The following is a 15,419-nucleotide window of genomic DNA, read 5'->3' on the forward strand; positions in this document are numbered from 1 at the left end:
TTTTCTAAATCTATTTTTTTAAAATTTCAACCTATTGCTGCGAGTCTTCTCTGGTTAGATATTTTTATCAAATTATTATCCCCTTTATTTTTTCCTCTCTTTCATTTATGCACCTCAGTCATATTATCCCTAATTCCATACCTTTCATTCGTCGCTCATTACCTTTGTAAATTGTGAGTTCATTACCTTTGTAAATTGTGAGTTCATTACCTCTGTAACTTGCTCAGCTATCAAAACTTTGGAGTCCAGTCCCTGGACCCATTATGTACCTCTGTAATCTTTTGACTACCGCCCACAGGATGGGTATGGGGTGCATAATAAGCATATTAAACTAACTCATTCGTCGCCCAGGTGTCTGGGTGAGCGGTCGCTGCTTGCACCTCTCTGTCATGGTCTTCAGCGTTCGTCAGCAGTATATTCGTATGTGGGTCCATCACGCCTATGAATGTGTGTGGCGGCCACAGGCGCCTGTGTGCGCTGAGGCGAGTCAGTATGATGGGTGAAGGTACTTAATAGTTTTCTTGGAGGCCTGCGAGCCCTTCTTGGTGTTTGTGGCATCAAACTGTGATGGTGGGCCTTTGGTGTGCACATACACGGCCATTATTCTTACTTTAGGTGGTTTCTGTAAGAAACTTCTTTTCTTATATTCACCAGTATTCATTATGTTACATAAGTACACAATGTGGTGTGTTGTCATTTTGTGTTTCTACACGCATACCCCTCAAGGAAGGTTCCTTGATGTTGGTGAGGGGCTCTTGATTTAGGGAATTGGATCTGTGCTCCAGTTCCCCGAATTAAGCCTGAATGCCTTCCACATACAGGAAAGAGTAAGGTTATGAGGATAAAAAGATTAGGTGATGAAAGATTGAATATCCCACCAGGCGCTGTATAATCCTCCGGGTTTAGCGCTTCCCCCTTGATAATAATAATAATAATAATAATAATAATAATCTACACGCATAGCAGGTTTCTGCATCATCATGGCTACCAACTGTGTGGTCGGGTGTGGCCTGTTTGATTTTGTTATCTAGAATTGTCGAGGTCTTGTAGTATCTAGGTGGGGGGGGGTATGTCCAACAGACATTGTTGTGGGTGTTCATAATTGTATTTTTTTTAGGGAGGTTTGGAACATGGGGTTTGTGTATGTTATCTTTTTTATTTGTTCAAGTCACTGGAACTGTGTTGAGCATAATTGTGCACCATGTAATGTGTTTTTAAATAATATATATATATATATATATATATATATATATATATATATATATATATATATATATATATATATATATATATATATATATATATATAGGGAGGTACCACCTCTAGAACTGTAATAGGGACCCTCATCCTCAGAGAAAAGAATAAACTTGCTTCAGGGAAAACTCAAGATTCTCCCTGAAGCTGTTTGAGAATTTTCTCCTACCACCCCCTATATTATGTATATTTTATTTAAAGACAAAATACATTGACGAAACATTCACAAAAATATGATACAAAGTAAAACAACATAGGTAACTCAGAGCTACATCTCGAATACTTCGTCCAGCTCCCCTGCGGTGGGCCGCGTGCCCAGAATGCTGCAGGCATTTCCTCTCTGGATCGCAACACTGAGTCTCTGAAAGAGGAAGCTGGTCGCCCTGTGGTCCTTGGTTTCTATGATGAGCTTTTCACCCAGCTCTTTGAGGAACTTTAGAGCACACTTGCCCCATGCTCCAAGGGTCTCCGACCCTATTGGAATGATGTTATAGCAAGGGGGAAGGTCTTCATATTTTCGGATCTTCTGGGTCTCCCTGTGGCTGGCAGCTCCACCCCCTTCCACTACGGAGTATGGCAAGTAGGTGTCTGCCAATGTGGCAGCACAGGTGTAGTCCCAGGCAATCTGCTTTCCATCCTTCCAGGGTAGCATAGTGGCTCCATCAGGACGCTTTTGACTTCCATCAGACCTCTGTACTTGGGGTTCCCGTTGAGCTGGGCAACGGGCTGTGGCGAGGCTTCTCTTTATTATGTCATTGATCTCCTCATGTCTGGCATACTTCCCTTCTGCTGTGTGACACACGAGACCATGGAGTCCGAATTGATCAGCTGTCGCCCTGCCGCAAATACACCTATGTTCGGTGAGGATGGGGGCGGCTAGGCGACGAGCAACACCAATCCGAATGGCCTGTGGGTCGAGACGGGTGCCCAGGGAGGAATTGGGAACAGCTAACAGGAAATCTCCTGAGTGTGGTGCCTTCACTGCCAGGAGACGAGCTTTGTTCTTTCCTGAAGCATTGGAGAGCATTGTGTTGGCGATTTTTTCCATGATCGGTTTGTCCCAGTGGGACTGTTTGTGCTGTTTGGGAGGAGCTGGTCTACTGGTCTGTAAGGGTGTCCCACTGAATTGCTGCTTCAGTAAACCTGGGGTCTTGAGCTCCTACCAAGTCTCTCAAGCGTTCGGGCACTATCTTCTTGACTAATGCACTGGAAGCCAAACACGAAGACAGAAAAGCAGGTAAAGCAACATGCGTTGCTTTACGCACCCCTATACCTCCCAGTCGCACTGGGAGGGTTGCCTGATCCCATTGCTCATCCTCTAGTGACAGGTTCAGTGCCTTCTTAAAAGTTGATCTCAGGTGTGCGTCATATTCATCGAGTGTTGGGTTGTCAAAAGAGGGTGCACACCTCAAGAAGTGAGTGAGTCTTGGCATAGTAAGACACCTTGTGAGGAGATACAGAGCATCATGGGCATCAAGATCGCTTATTCTCTCCTCCATTCTCATAATGTCATTCAATTTGTCCCTGAGGACAGTATCGATGGCCTGGTGACCCAGCGGTGCCCCCAAGAGGGTACTGTTGGACGGAGTGGTAGTAGAGATTTCCGGGAGGATTCTTCGCACAGCACTGATTATTTCCTGGTTCGCTGTGATGATTTCACACTTGGAGGGATTGAGGATGAGTCCCAAGCCTTCTCCCTGTGTTTTCACCAGTTGTGGGTCCCCCACGAGGGACTCTTCAGTACCTGCCAGAGTGCCGTCATCCAGGTACCATATATTGAGCTCACTGCGTAGGCTGGAAGTTAGTTCTCTTACTGCCAAGCAGAAGAGAAGTGGAGCAAGTGGGTCACCCTGCTGAACACCCTCTGATGATTGAATTTCATGTTCTCCAAACAAAAGAATTGAGGGTTTGCTGTAGCCGGCTGAAATGAAGGGAAAGAGACTGGGGAACCGAACCCGAACAGCTGGCAAAACAGCATCTCTCCTCACCATATTAAAGGCATTTCTAAAATCAAGTTTGACTATGGCCTTGTCTTCTGGTAGGTCCCTGATGTAGGCCCTTGCCGCATGAGCTGCAGCTTCACTGCCTTGAGAGACCCCAAAGCCCAGTTGGTGTGGCTGGAGTAAAGTGGCAGCTTCTAGGCGAATGTTTCTCACTGCTGCTTTGGCAACGAGACGGCGAAGAGTGTTTCCAACTACAATGGGTCTGATTCCCCCATCCCTCTTCTTCAAAGCACATAGTGAGGCTCCAAAAAAGAAAGGTTTAATTTCTTCTGGGATTCACCCAGCCAGGCAATTGTTGACGAAAGTTAACTCGGTGAGAAGAATTGATGCAGATTCACCGAGTACTGGATTTACCATCTCTTTGAGGTGCTGAGGTCGAATTCCAGTGTAACCTCCTGCAGATCCTGCTGGAAATGACACGATCGCCTTATAGACTTCCGATTCTGGCAAAATTAATTGTTCAGTGATAGGGTCTTCCTCAGGGTTGTCGTTGATGGCTGTGGTGTCCCTGGTTGGGTGCTTGTCTCTTAGTGCTTGGGCCGTGGTCTCATCCTTGGGGGCTACAGTGTCGTCACTTGTAATTTATAGATATATATATATATTATGTATATATATATATTATATATAAATATATATTATATATATATATATATATATATATATATATATATATATTCTATGCCTTTCCAGAGAGTGCAGATTCAGTGCCCTCAGTTTGTCCTCATAGGAAAGAATTCTGATACATTGGATCAACTTTGTCATCCTTCTCCAGTGCATTAATGTCTGATAACCAGAGTAGATCGTTGACCAGAACTGCACAGCATAATCTGAGGCCTTACTAAAGATATATGAAGTTGAAGATTGATCTGAGTACTCCTGTTATTTATACTTTGTGTGAAACCAAGAATTCTATTTTCTTTATTGCAAACACTTGTACACTGTTGACTTCGCTTTGGATTACTGACCAGAAGTCATAAATCTTTTTTGCATTCAAAAAGTGAGAGGGAAAAGTTCGTCAGATAGGAGTGGTGGAAGTATGACTGAATGGTGGTGGTAGTTTCGTGGGCAGTCTGCTTGTTCAGTTAGTGTGGGTGAATAGTTCCCACTACACCTGGGCTCTGGTGGCCTGGTGGTTAACGCTCTCGCTTCACACGGCGAGGGCCTGGGTTCGATTCCCAGCCAGAGTAGAAACATTGGACGTGTTTCTTTCCACCTGTTGTCTATGTTCCCCATCAGTAAAATGGGTACCTGGGTGTTAGTCGACTGGTGTGGGTCGCATCCTGGGACACTGACCTAAGGAGGCCTGGTCACAGACCGGGCCGCGGGGGCGTTGACCCCCGGAACTCTCTCCAGATAAACACCTCCCGCCTTCTGCACCCAGTGGGAGGTGATGAGTGTCTCCGACCGGTGGTCAAGTAAAAGGACACAAGTGCAACTAATGTGATATTTTTATTGTGGCAACGTTTCGCTCTCCACAATAAAAATGTCACAGAAGTTGCACTTGTGTCCTTTTACTTTACATATTGTCGGTAATTATACCAACATTATTACGACCGGTGGTCAGTCACTTGACTTGCGGCTCCCATCAAATCTGTAAGTATTCGTTCCACTCCTGTATAAATTATTATATGGTTAGATTAAGTTGGTTTCAATAAGAGCTTCACTCTTCTTTTGGGTTTTACACTCCAATATATTTCTGCCATGATTTGAATTTACACTGTTATGTCATCTTTTAATCCTCACCATTTCTTTTAAAGGCTGTTCACCCATTTTATGAGTGATTTCTAGATTGGTGTGTAATTTTGTTTCCTTTATTTTAGCCTTGATTGTCAGTTCGGGTCATTGGACACAGGCGAGATACCCGAAGGGGAGCATATATCTTGACACGATCTGAGTCAATGTCAATGTGGTGGTGGCCCGGTGGCCTGGTGGCTAAAGCTCCCGCTTCACACACGGAGGGCCCGGGTTCGATTCCCGGCGGGTGGAAACATTTCGACACGTTTCCTTACACCTGTTGTCCTGTTCACCTAGCAGCAAATAGGTACCTGGGTGTTAGTCGACTGGTGTGGGTCGCATCCTGGGGGACAAGATTAAGGACCCCAATGGAAATAAGTTAGACAGTCCTCGATGACGCACTGACTTTCTTGGGTTATCCTGGGTGGCTAACCCTCCGGGGTTAAAAATCCGAACGAAATCTTATCTTACCTCTCTGCCTACACTGGTCGCTCTTCCACATGTAGCCGACCACTCAGTGAGCTCCACACCATTCTAGCAGTCTTCTCCCAGTTATAACTCTACCAGCATTTAATGGTAGATCTGTACTGGCGACTCACTTGCTTCATAATTGTTATGGTGGTCAGAGGATCACAGTCAACCTCTTTTCATTAGAATTTCTACTCGTGGTGGGAACACCACGTCTATCTGTGACCCACCTTTATCACCAGCAACAGCTCGGCGTTTCAAACCACGATTCAGAGCACGGTACCATTCTACACTACGTCATTGTGTACTTATCTGCTTTCAATCACTAATTATTTTCATATTTCATTTTTCATTTTGTTGCTTGAAGTAGGATTAATTACATGTTTACGTGTTTTATATACTTTACTGATTTTATTTATTAATAAAATTGTTTATCCATGATCCTTTTATTTCCATGATCTGGGTCCCTCTGAACCATCAGAGGGACCGACATCAACCTGATTCACTTCATAAGTGTCATGGTTATACTTTTTTTTCCCAGGTATGGAACCTTACTACATTAAACTGCATCTTCCACCTCTCCAACCAGTGCACCAACCTATCCAGATCTTCCTGTATAACACTCCAGTGTCCTCATCAGAAATACTCTGACAGTCTATTTTAGAACATCGGCAAATTTGCTTTTGCCGCTGTTTATTCTTTCGTCAATGCCGTTAATGTACATTGTGAATAACAGAGAGACCAACAGACATCTTCATGGAGCACTGCTGAGGTCAGTGGTCACGAGTGGTCATTCTGTCCTAAGTTGTCTGGGGGATTATTATGGGGTGTTACTGAGAACCATGGTTTGCTCTTGTAGTGTTTTATAATCCCAGGTTAAAGTGCTGAAGAAGGTTCTACTTTTCAAGGAGGAAAATGGGAGGCTGAAAATTCACCTAGATTGGTTTGAGAGTGAGTGTGAGATGGCAGGAGTTGGTGAGGTTACCAGTAGCGAGTTGGAGAATGGCAGCCACTTAAAGTGGGAAGTGGTTCACACTACAAGAGGAAGCATCAAGATAAGGAAGATTAATAGAGAAGATCTGAAGGTAATAAATCAATTCTCCATTCTCCACGAGAAGGGTGCATCATTGGTTAGTGAGGTTAAAGGTACCCCTAACTCCCCTGCTAATAAATTTAAGAGCATCCTTGTGATTGGTGCTTTCTGTAACAGAAATAGGTAGGTGACAGTGTGTGTTTTCCAGGTTATGGTGTTGATGACAGTCAACAGGTTGGATAATATGTCAAGAGATGGGAACAAGCCCATTATCTGTCTCAGTACTGGTGGAAATGATACAGGGAAGGATAGGAGACGGAAACTGCTAGATAAGTACAAGTCAGCTTTAGATTTAATTAGGTCTGAGGGACAGGTCCCAGTCATATGTAGCACCTTGCCTAGAAGAAGAGTGGGCAGAATGGATGTCCAGGGCAATTGATGTAAATTGCTGGCTAGACATATACTACAAGGAACTTACAATCCCATTCATTGATAACTGGACAAATTCTATGGCAAACATGATATGTAAGCAAAGATGGGGTACATCTCACTGGGGAAGGGGTAGTAGCACTAACCATTTCTATCGAGGGGGCCATTGCTAACTTGTCTAAGATTTTAAACTGAAAGAATATCGAGGTATGGGCGTGTGTGTGGAAACAAACAGGTTGCAGCATGAGCGTTTAAAACAGCAGATATTACCAGGATACCTCAGGGATATGTTTAAAAGATAATATTCAAAATAAAGTTGACAGTAAAGGCAAAGCAACTGGTCAACAAAGAGACAGTAAAGAGTAGTGCAAGGGGAAAGTTCACTAAATGAGAGTGGAAGACTGAATGAGTGGTGGAGGTAGTATGACTGGTGGTATGACTGGTGGTATGACTGGTGGTATGACTGGTAGTATGACTGGTGGTATGACTGGTGGTATGACTGGTGGTATGACTGGTAGTATGACTGGTGGTATGACTGGTAGCATGACTGGTGGTATGACTGGTGGTATGACTGGTTGTATGACTGGTGGTATGACTGGTAGCATGACTGGTGGTATGACTGGTAGTATGACTGGTGGTATGACTGGTAGCATGACTGGTAGTATGACTGGTAGTATGACTGGTGGTATGACTGGTGGTATGACTGGTAGCATGACTGGTGGTATGACTGGTGGTATGACTGGTAGCATGGCTGGTGGTATGACTGGTGGTATGACTGGTAGTATGACTGGTAGTATGACTGGTGGTATGACTGGTAGCACGACTGGTGGTATGACTGGTAGCATGACTGGTGGTATGACTGGTGGTATGACTGGTAGCATGACTGGTGGTATGACTGGTAGCATGACGTAGTATGACTGGTGGCATGATTGTAGTATGACTGGTGGTATGACTGGTGGTATGATGGTAGTATGACTGGTGGTATGACTGGTGGTATGACTGATGGTATGACTGGTGTTATGATGGCAGTATGGCTGGTAGTATGACTGGTGGTATGACCGGTAGTATGTCTGGTGCTATGACTGGTATTATGACTGGTGGTATGATGATAGTATGACTTGTAGTATGACTGGTGGTATGACTCGTAGTATGATTGGTGGTACGATGGTAGTATGACTGGTAATATGACTGGTGGTATGACTGGTGGTATGATGATAGTATGACTTGTAGTATGACTGGTGGTATGACTCATAGTATGATTCGTGGTACGATGGTAGTATGACTGGTAGTATGACTGGTGGTATGACTGGTAGTATGACTGGTGGTATGACTGGTAGTATGACTGGTGGTATGACTGGTGGTATGACTGGTGGTATGACTGGTAGTATGACTGGTAGTATGACTGGTGGTATGACTGGTAGTATGACTGGTAGTATGACTGGTAGTATGACTGGAAGTATGACTGGTAGTATGACTGGTAGCATGACTGGTGGTATGACTGGTGGTATGACTGGTAGCATGACTGGTGGTATGACTGGTAGCATGACTGGTGGTATGACTGGTGGTATGACTGGTAGCATGACTGGTGGTATGACTGGTAGCATGACTGGTGGTATGACTGGTAGCATGACTGGTGGTATGACTGGTAGCATGACTGGTAGTATGACTGGTGGTATGACTGGTGGTATGACTGGTAGCATGACTGGTAGTATGACTGGTAGTATGACTGGTGGTATGACTGGTGGTATGACTGGTGGTATGACTGGGGGTATGACTGGTAGTATGACTGGAAGTATGACTGGTAGTATGACTGGTAGTATGACTGGTGGTATGACTGGTAGTATGACTGGAAGTATGACTGGTAGTATGACTGGTAGTATGACTGGTGGTATGACTCGTAGTGTGACTGGTAGTATGACTGGTAGTATGACTGGTAGTATGACTGGTAGTATGACTGGTGGTATGACTGGTGGTATGACTGGTAGTATGACTGGTGGTATGACTGGTGGTATGACTGGTAGTATGACTGGTAGTATGACTGGTGGTATGACTGGTAGTATGACTGGAAGTATGACTGGTAGTATGACTGGTGGTATGACTGGTAGTATGACTGGTGGTATGACTGGTAGTATGACTGGTGGTATGACTGGTAGTATGACTGGTGGTATGACTGGTAGTATGACTGGAAGTATGACTGGTAGTATGACTGGTGGTATGACTGGTAGTATGACTGGTGGTATGACTGGTGGTATGACTGGTAGTATGACTGGAAGTATGACTGGTAGTATGACTGGTAGTATGACTGGTGGTATGACTCGTAGTGTGACTGGTAGTATGACTGGTAGTATGACTGGTAGTATGACTGGTGGTATGACTGGTGGTATGACTGGTAGTATGACTGGTGGTATGACTGGTAGTATGACTGGAAGTATGACTGGTAGTATGACTGGTGGTATGACTCGTAGTGTGACTCGTAGTGTGACTGGAAGTATGACTGGTAGTATGACTGGTAGTATGACTGGTAGTATGACTGGTAGTATGACTGGTAGTATCACTGGTAGTATCACTGGTGGTATGACTGGTAGTGTGACTGGTAGTATGACTGGTTGTATGACTGGTAGTATGACTGGTAGTATGACTGGTAGTGTGAATGGTAGTGTGAATGGTAGTGTGACTGGTAGTGTAACTGGTAGTGTGACTGGTAGTGTGAATGGTAGTGTGACTGGTAGTGTAACTGGTAGTGTAACTGGTAGTGTGACTGGTGGTATGACTGGTAGTATGACTGGTAGTATGACTGGAAGTATGACTGGTAGTATGACTGGTAGTATGACTGGTAGTATGACTGGTAGTATGACTGGTAGTATGACTGGTAGTGTGACTGGTAGTGTGACTGGTAGTGTGACTGGTAGTGTGACTGGTAGTATGACTGGTAGTGTGACTGGTAGTATGACTGGTAGTATGACTGGTAGTATGACTGGTGGTATGACTGGTAGTATGGCTGGTAGTGTGACTGGTAGTATGACTGGTAGTATGATTGGTAGTATGACTGGTGGTATGACTGGTAGTATGACTGGTAGTATGACTGGTAGTATGACTGGTTGTGTGACTGGTAGTGTGACTGGTAGTGTGACTGGTAGTGTGACTGGTAGTATGACTGGTAGCATGACTGGTAGTATGACTGGTAGTATGACTGGTAGTATGACTGGTAGTATGACTGGAAGTATGACTGGTAGTATGACTGGTAGTATGACTGGTAGTATGACTGGTAGTATGACTGGTAGTGTGACTGGTAGTGTGACTGGTAGTGTGACTGGTAGTGTGACTGGTAGTATGACTGGTAGTGTGACTGGTAGTATGACTGGTAGTATGACTGGTAGTATGACTGGTGGTATGACTGGTAGTATGGCTGGTAGTGTGACTGGTAGTATGACTGGTAGTATGATTGGTAGTATGACTGGTGGTATGACTGGTAGTATGACTGGTAGTATGACTGGTAGTATGACTGGTTGTGTGACTGGTAGTGTGACTGGTAGTGTGACTGGTAGTGTGACTGGTAGTGTGACTGGTAGTATGACTGGTAGCATGACTGGTAGTATGACTGGTAGTATGACTGGTAGTATGACTGGTAGTATGACTGGTTGTGTGACTGGTAGTATGACTGGTAGTGTGACTGGTAGTATGACTGGTAGTATGACTGGTAGCATGACTTGCTCCCATTCTGATTTCTCCCCATTTATGCATACTCTCTGCTGCCAATTTGTCAACCACGCCTCTACCCAGGAAAAAATTTCTTCTCTTATGCCTTGAGCCTTAAGTTTCCTCAATAGCTTCTCATGTGCAAATCTATCAAAAGCCTTACTGAAGTCCATATACACAATATCATGTTCAATACCATGATCTACCTCCTCAAATACCTTAGGGAAGAAAGTTAGTAAATTCAATCGACGTGAGCACCCATTTGTAAAATCTTGTTGAGATTCAATTATGCCTTTCCAGATGGCTACAAACTGCATCGGCAATAATTGATCTGGTTGCCTAGCCTGGGTTATATGGTAATATAGCTGGCTAGCCTGGGTTTTATGGTGATCTGGTTGGCTAGCCTAGGTTATATGGTGATGTGGTTGGCTAGCCTGGGTTTTATGGTGATATGGTTGCCTAGCCTGGGTTTTATGGTGATCTGGTTGGCTAGCCTGGCTTTTAGGGTGATCTGGTTGGCTAGCCTCGGTTTTATGGTGTGGCATGCAAAGAGTACGTAACCTTTATTCGGCACATGTACACACCCTCATTGAAAGGCTATCTCCCCCAACCAGCGAACCAGTACTAGGGTCGAACGATGGGGCCCCGTCGTTCGATCAGTACCCATGTTCAGCCAATGAGAAGATGGTTCTGGCAATCGCAGAGGTGTTGTGGGTACCACCTGCTTGTCTGCCCTTGTCATTTCCATTCTAGAGCTGGTTGAAGCACGGTCTGCTCTCTAGTGGCTTCTATTCTGCCTTGCTTACCGTGGAGTGCACTAATACCTATTGTTGTGCATAGTGTATATAGTGTACATACTTCTGTTCTTAATTGGTGAAAGGATAATATAAGTCAAAAGTTTTCTGCTGTGTTTCTTTTTGCTCCCTTTACACCCAGGATAACATACCTTTGAATTCCTGGGTTGCAATATGGGAAGCCTGTCCGAGAGCTGGAGCTGGACTTAGATCACAGGTTGAGCCTCGGGTGATGCTGGAGCAGGAACATTGTGTAGCTTGCTATCTGTTATTGCATTAGTTTTACCAACTCTTTATAAAGCTTTCCGTGTCAGCCTTGCGTTTTATGGTCAGCCTGCATTGTATGATCGTTGACAGCTTGCTATTAGCTTGTTCATTGTACTCACTTCGCTATGGTCAATCTTGCTGTTGTGTATTTTGCAGTCTGCTTTGCTATTGTGCATCAGCCTCGCAATTGTATGTGCATATTCTGCAGTCATACTGTGCATAGCTAAGAGTTTATTGCAAGTAACGTGTTACGTTGGGGTACGAGTATTCTGCGGTCGTACTGTGCATAGCTAAGCATGTATTGAGAATAGTGTGTTACACTGGGGTATGCCGCCTAGACGAGTCAGATGTCTAGTGTCTGAATACACTATTAAACTTGTCTAAATTTTCTCTACAGTGTTGTTGGCAAATTGCTCATTCCATTGGCATTGATTATGAACGCACTCTCACAGCTGCGCAGCTTTGTACTCTTATAAGTATTAAACTTCGTGAAGAGGAGATGGCACATCAAACTCCTCCCTCTACGGGAGCCAGGAATAAAAACCCGATGTTCTTGCTGGACGAAAATGATACATCAACTGAGAAAAATCGTCAGTCTCATGCGACAGGGTTGTCTGAAGGCGAATCGGCTTTGACACTTGAGTTGGTGAAAATCAATCTTTAACAGGCTAGGGAACAGAGGGCCTATGCCAAGGAAGAATTTGATAGGGAAAAAGAAAGAGAGCAGTTTTCTCAAGTTGTAAATGACTTTAGTTTACAGAAAGCAGTACAGCTTGTTCCCCGCTTCAATGAGGCAGAACCAGAACAATTATTCGAAAGTTTCGAAAATCAGGCTCGAGCCTTGAGGTGGCCGGAACAGCATTGGGCATCGTTGGTTCACACAGCATTGTTTGGTAAGGCACAGGAGTTTACATCAGTGTTAAATGACGTGAAGACCACAGTTCTTGGAGCATACCAATACATCCCCGCTAAGTATAGGAAGTCATTCAAGTTAGGCAGACGACAGCTTGGTCAATCCCTGGTGGATTTCGTGCGACAACAGACCAAAGCTTTTACCAGCTGGTATAAAGCAAGTGGTGTTGCTACCTTCGATGATCTCGTGCAGCTCGTCCTAGTCGACAACCTGCTGGAGTCTGTGGGATCAGAGGTTAGTCTTTCTGCAGGATCGTGTGTTAACCACTGCATTGGAGGCAGCCAGGTTGGCTCATACCTTCGAAACAGCCTGACATGAGCAGAGATCGTCAACATTGGAGGATGAAGTGCCAGCCGGAGGGAGAACATCTACATCAGCCAACTAAGTCACCTGGTGTGCCACGCTACTCAACTTATGGTCCACCTGGTGAGCGACAAACCACTCAACATGGTACAACTCGACAACACCAGCCAGAGCAACACCAGCCAGAGCAACACCAGCCAGAGCAACACCAGCCAGAGCAACACCAGCCAGAGCAACACCAGCCAGAGCAACACAAGCCAGAGCAACACCAGCCAGAGCAACACCAGCCAGAGCAACACCAGCCAGAGCAACACCAGTTGCAACATCAGCAGGGAGCTAAGGTCAAGCCTGTCATCTGCTTTCTATGCAATAAAGTAGGTCACATCTGCCCAAACTGATCGAGTAAACCCCAACCATTAGTAACATGTTCCTAAAAGAAGTAGAGAAAGGGATGGCTCCTTATTACTGTCAGAGTCGTATTTCCCTTCAGAAAGACTCAAAAACAACTGAAGTCAGAACCATTAGATACTGTAGCATATTGCTTGATTATAAAAGAGGGAGGATTGTAATGAACACATTTCATTACAATCCTCTGTTTTGCTTGAAGTCTTCGGAGGAGTTATTTTTTCTGTCCCCTTGCTTAGAATCTATGTACATTGCAAATATTACACTGGATATTTGACTGTAGGTGTATCCGAAGGATTTCCTATGAAAGATGCCATGTTATTACTGGGTAATAACATTACCACTGCTAGTGTATGACCTGAATCCATAATGATTAATTCTTCTCTGGTGTTGGCCATAACTCGGGCAACATCCAAGGGCTGTCTGGCGAGAATGTTGACCTATCCTTTGACGGCTCTGATCTCGGAATAGCCAATTTGTTTTATGAGGAAAGCTGACCGGAGCCTCATAAATTTAGTGAACAGACCCAGATCAAGCCTTCCTATTCCAGGGTTGCAGGATTGCCAGATATCTGTTTCCATGCCCGAGGGACTGTCCTTCCAGGAGGAACAACGAAAGGACCCTTCTTTGAATTTTGCTTTTAAGGCAGCCATGGGTAAATCCTTTTCAGATCACCCGGTCAAATATAAACTTTAAATCGACTATTTGATCTGCACTGAGACTGGTAAGGAGATAGATGGCAGGCAACTGTCAGACAGGTTAGTGGTTCCAACAAAGTTTAGACCTCATATATCGAATTAAGCTCATAATACATCATTAGGAGGTCACCTAGGAATTACTAAAACATTATATAGAATCACAAAAGAATTCTATTGGCCAAAATTAAGGCACGATGTGAAGAATCATATCCAGTGTTGCCGAGAATGTCAGCAAGTAGGAAAGCCTGATGGTCTGGAGGTGAAGTGAAACAAATCTTGACGGGAATTGTAGCAGGTACAATTCTGCAGAACATCTATGAGCGACGAGCATAAGAGCTTTCTGTACAAGGGGCTCATACGCTCAGGTCTGACTAATACCAGCAGTCAAACATGCTGGTCAAACCGGGTGACAACACAAGGTGCTACACAGGGGTCTGGACGCAGACTTGTGGTCGACACACAGCTGGGCTCAAGACCACACAGGACACAGAAAATTGCACACACATTCGCGGTACATGCGGTACAACATAGCTTAAACTAGCAAATGATGCTTTTCTGTGCACAAAATTGACACTAAGCCATACACTAACAAGTGAGAACACTGAATGAGAGGAATTAATTAACACACGACATATATCTTCTCTCAATTTTCTCGACAATACTGACATAATTGAAAGTTAAGACACATGTGCAACATCTGGAAATCTTTATTGTAGACGTTTCGCCATCCAGTGGCTTTATCAATACAGATTCTAGGACATAATAAGAAGACAGTAGAACTATATACAAAAGATGAGGTAATCAGTCCCTCAGCCTTGGAGTTAGTGTTCACAGCATCGTGGTGGAGGAGAATCTGGAGCAAAGGCAAGAAGACTGGCGGTTATATAGGCGTCACTGGATAGGGACGGGCAGCAGACGAGGGCAAATTCACTGGTAGGCGGGATTCCCCAGTGGAAGTAGGTCCTTCCCAAAGAGATGGGTTAGTTGCAGCAGCCGTGAAGAAGGTCTTGTAGATGTCCTCTGAACCAAGATTCCATGATGTTGCAGTGTCTGACAAGTTGTGCAAGAAAGGTATAAAATACCGATATGAAAGTTAAGACACATGTGCAACATCTGGAAATCTTTATTGTAGACGTTTCGCCATCCAGTGGCTTTATCAATACAGATTCAAGGACATAATAAGAAGACAGTAGAACTATATTGTCATATTGTCGGTATTTTATACCTTTCTTGCACAACTTGTCAGACACTGCAACATCATGGAATCTTGGTTCAGAGGACATCTACAAGACCTTCTTCACGGCTGCTGCAACTAACCCATCTCTTTGGGAAGGACCTACTTCCACTGGGAAATCCCGCCTACCAGTGACTTTGCCCTCGTCTGCTGCCCGTCCCTGTCCACTGACGCCTATATAACCGCCA

The 15,419-nt window shown here is 44.5% G+C and overlaps 1 protein-coding gene across 1 annotated transcript in view; it reads right to left on the reverse strand.

The window, feature by feature from the left end:
- Nucleotides 1-15,419, reverse strand: part of LOC128704770 (uncharacterized) — a 60,457-nt gene that overhangs the window by 25,038 nt on the left and 20,000 nt on the right. The gene's annotated exons all lie outside the window — the stretch shown is intronic.

Source organism: Cherax quadricarinatus, chromosome 99 (genome assembly GCF_038502225.1).
Source record: "Cherax quadricarinatus isolate ZL_2023a chromosome 99, ASM3850222v1, whole genome shotgun sequence".
Taxonomy (NCBI): Eukaryota; Metazoa; Arthropoda; class Malacostraca; order Decapoda; family Parastacidae; genus Cherax; species Cherax quadricarinatus.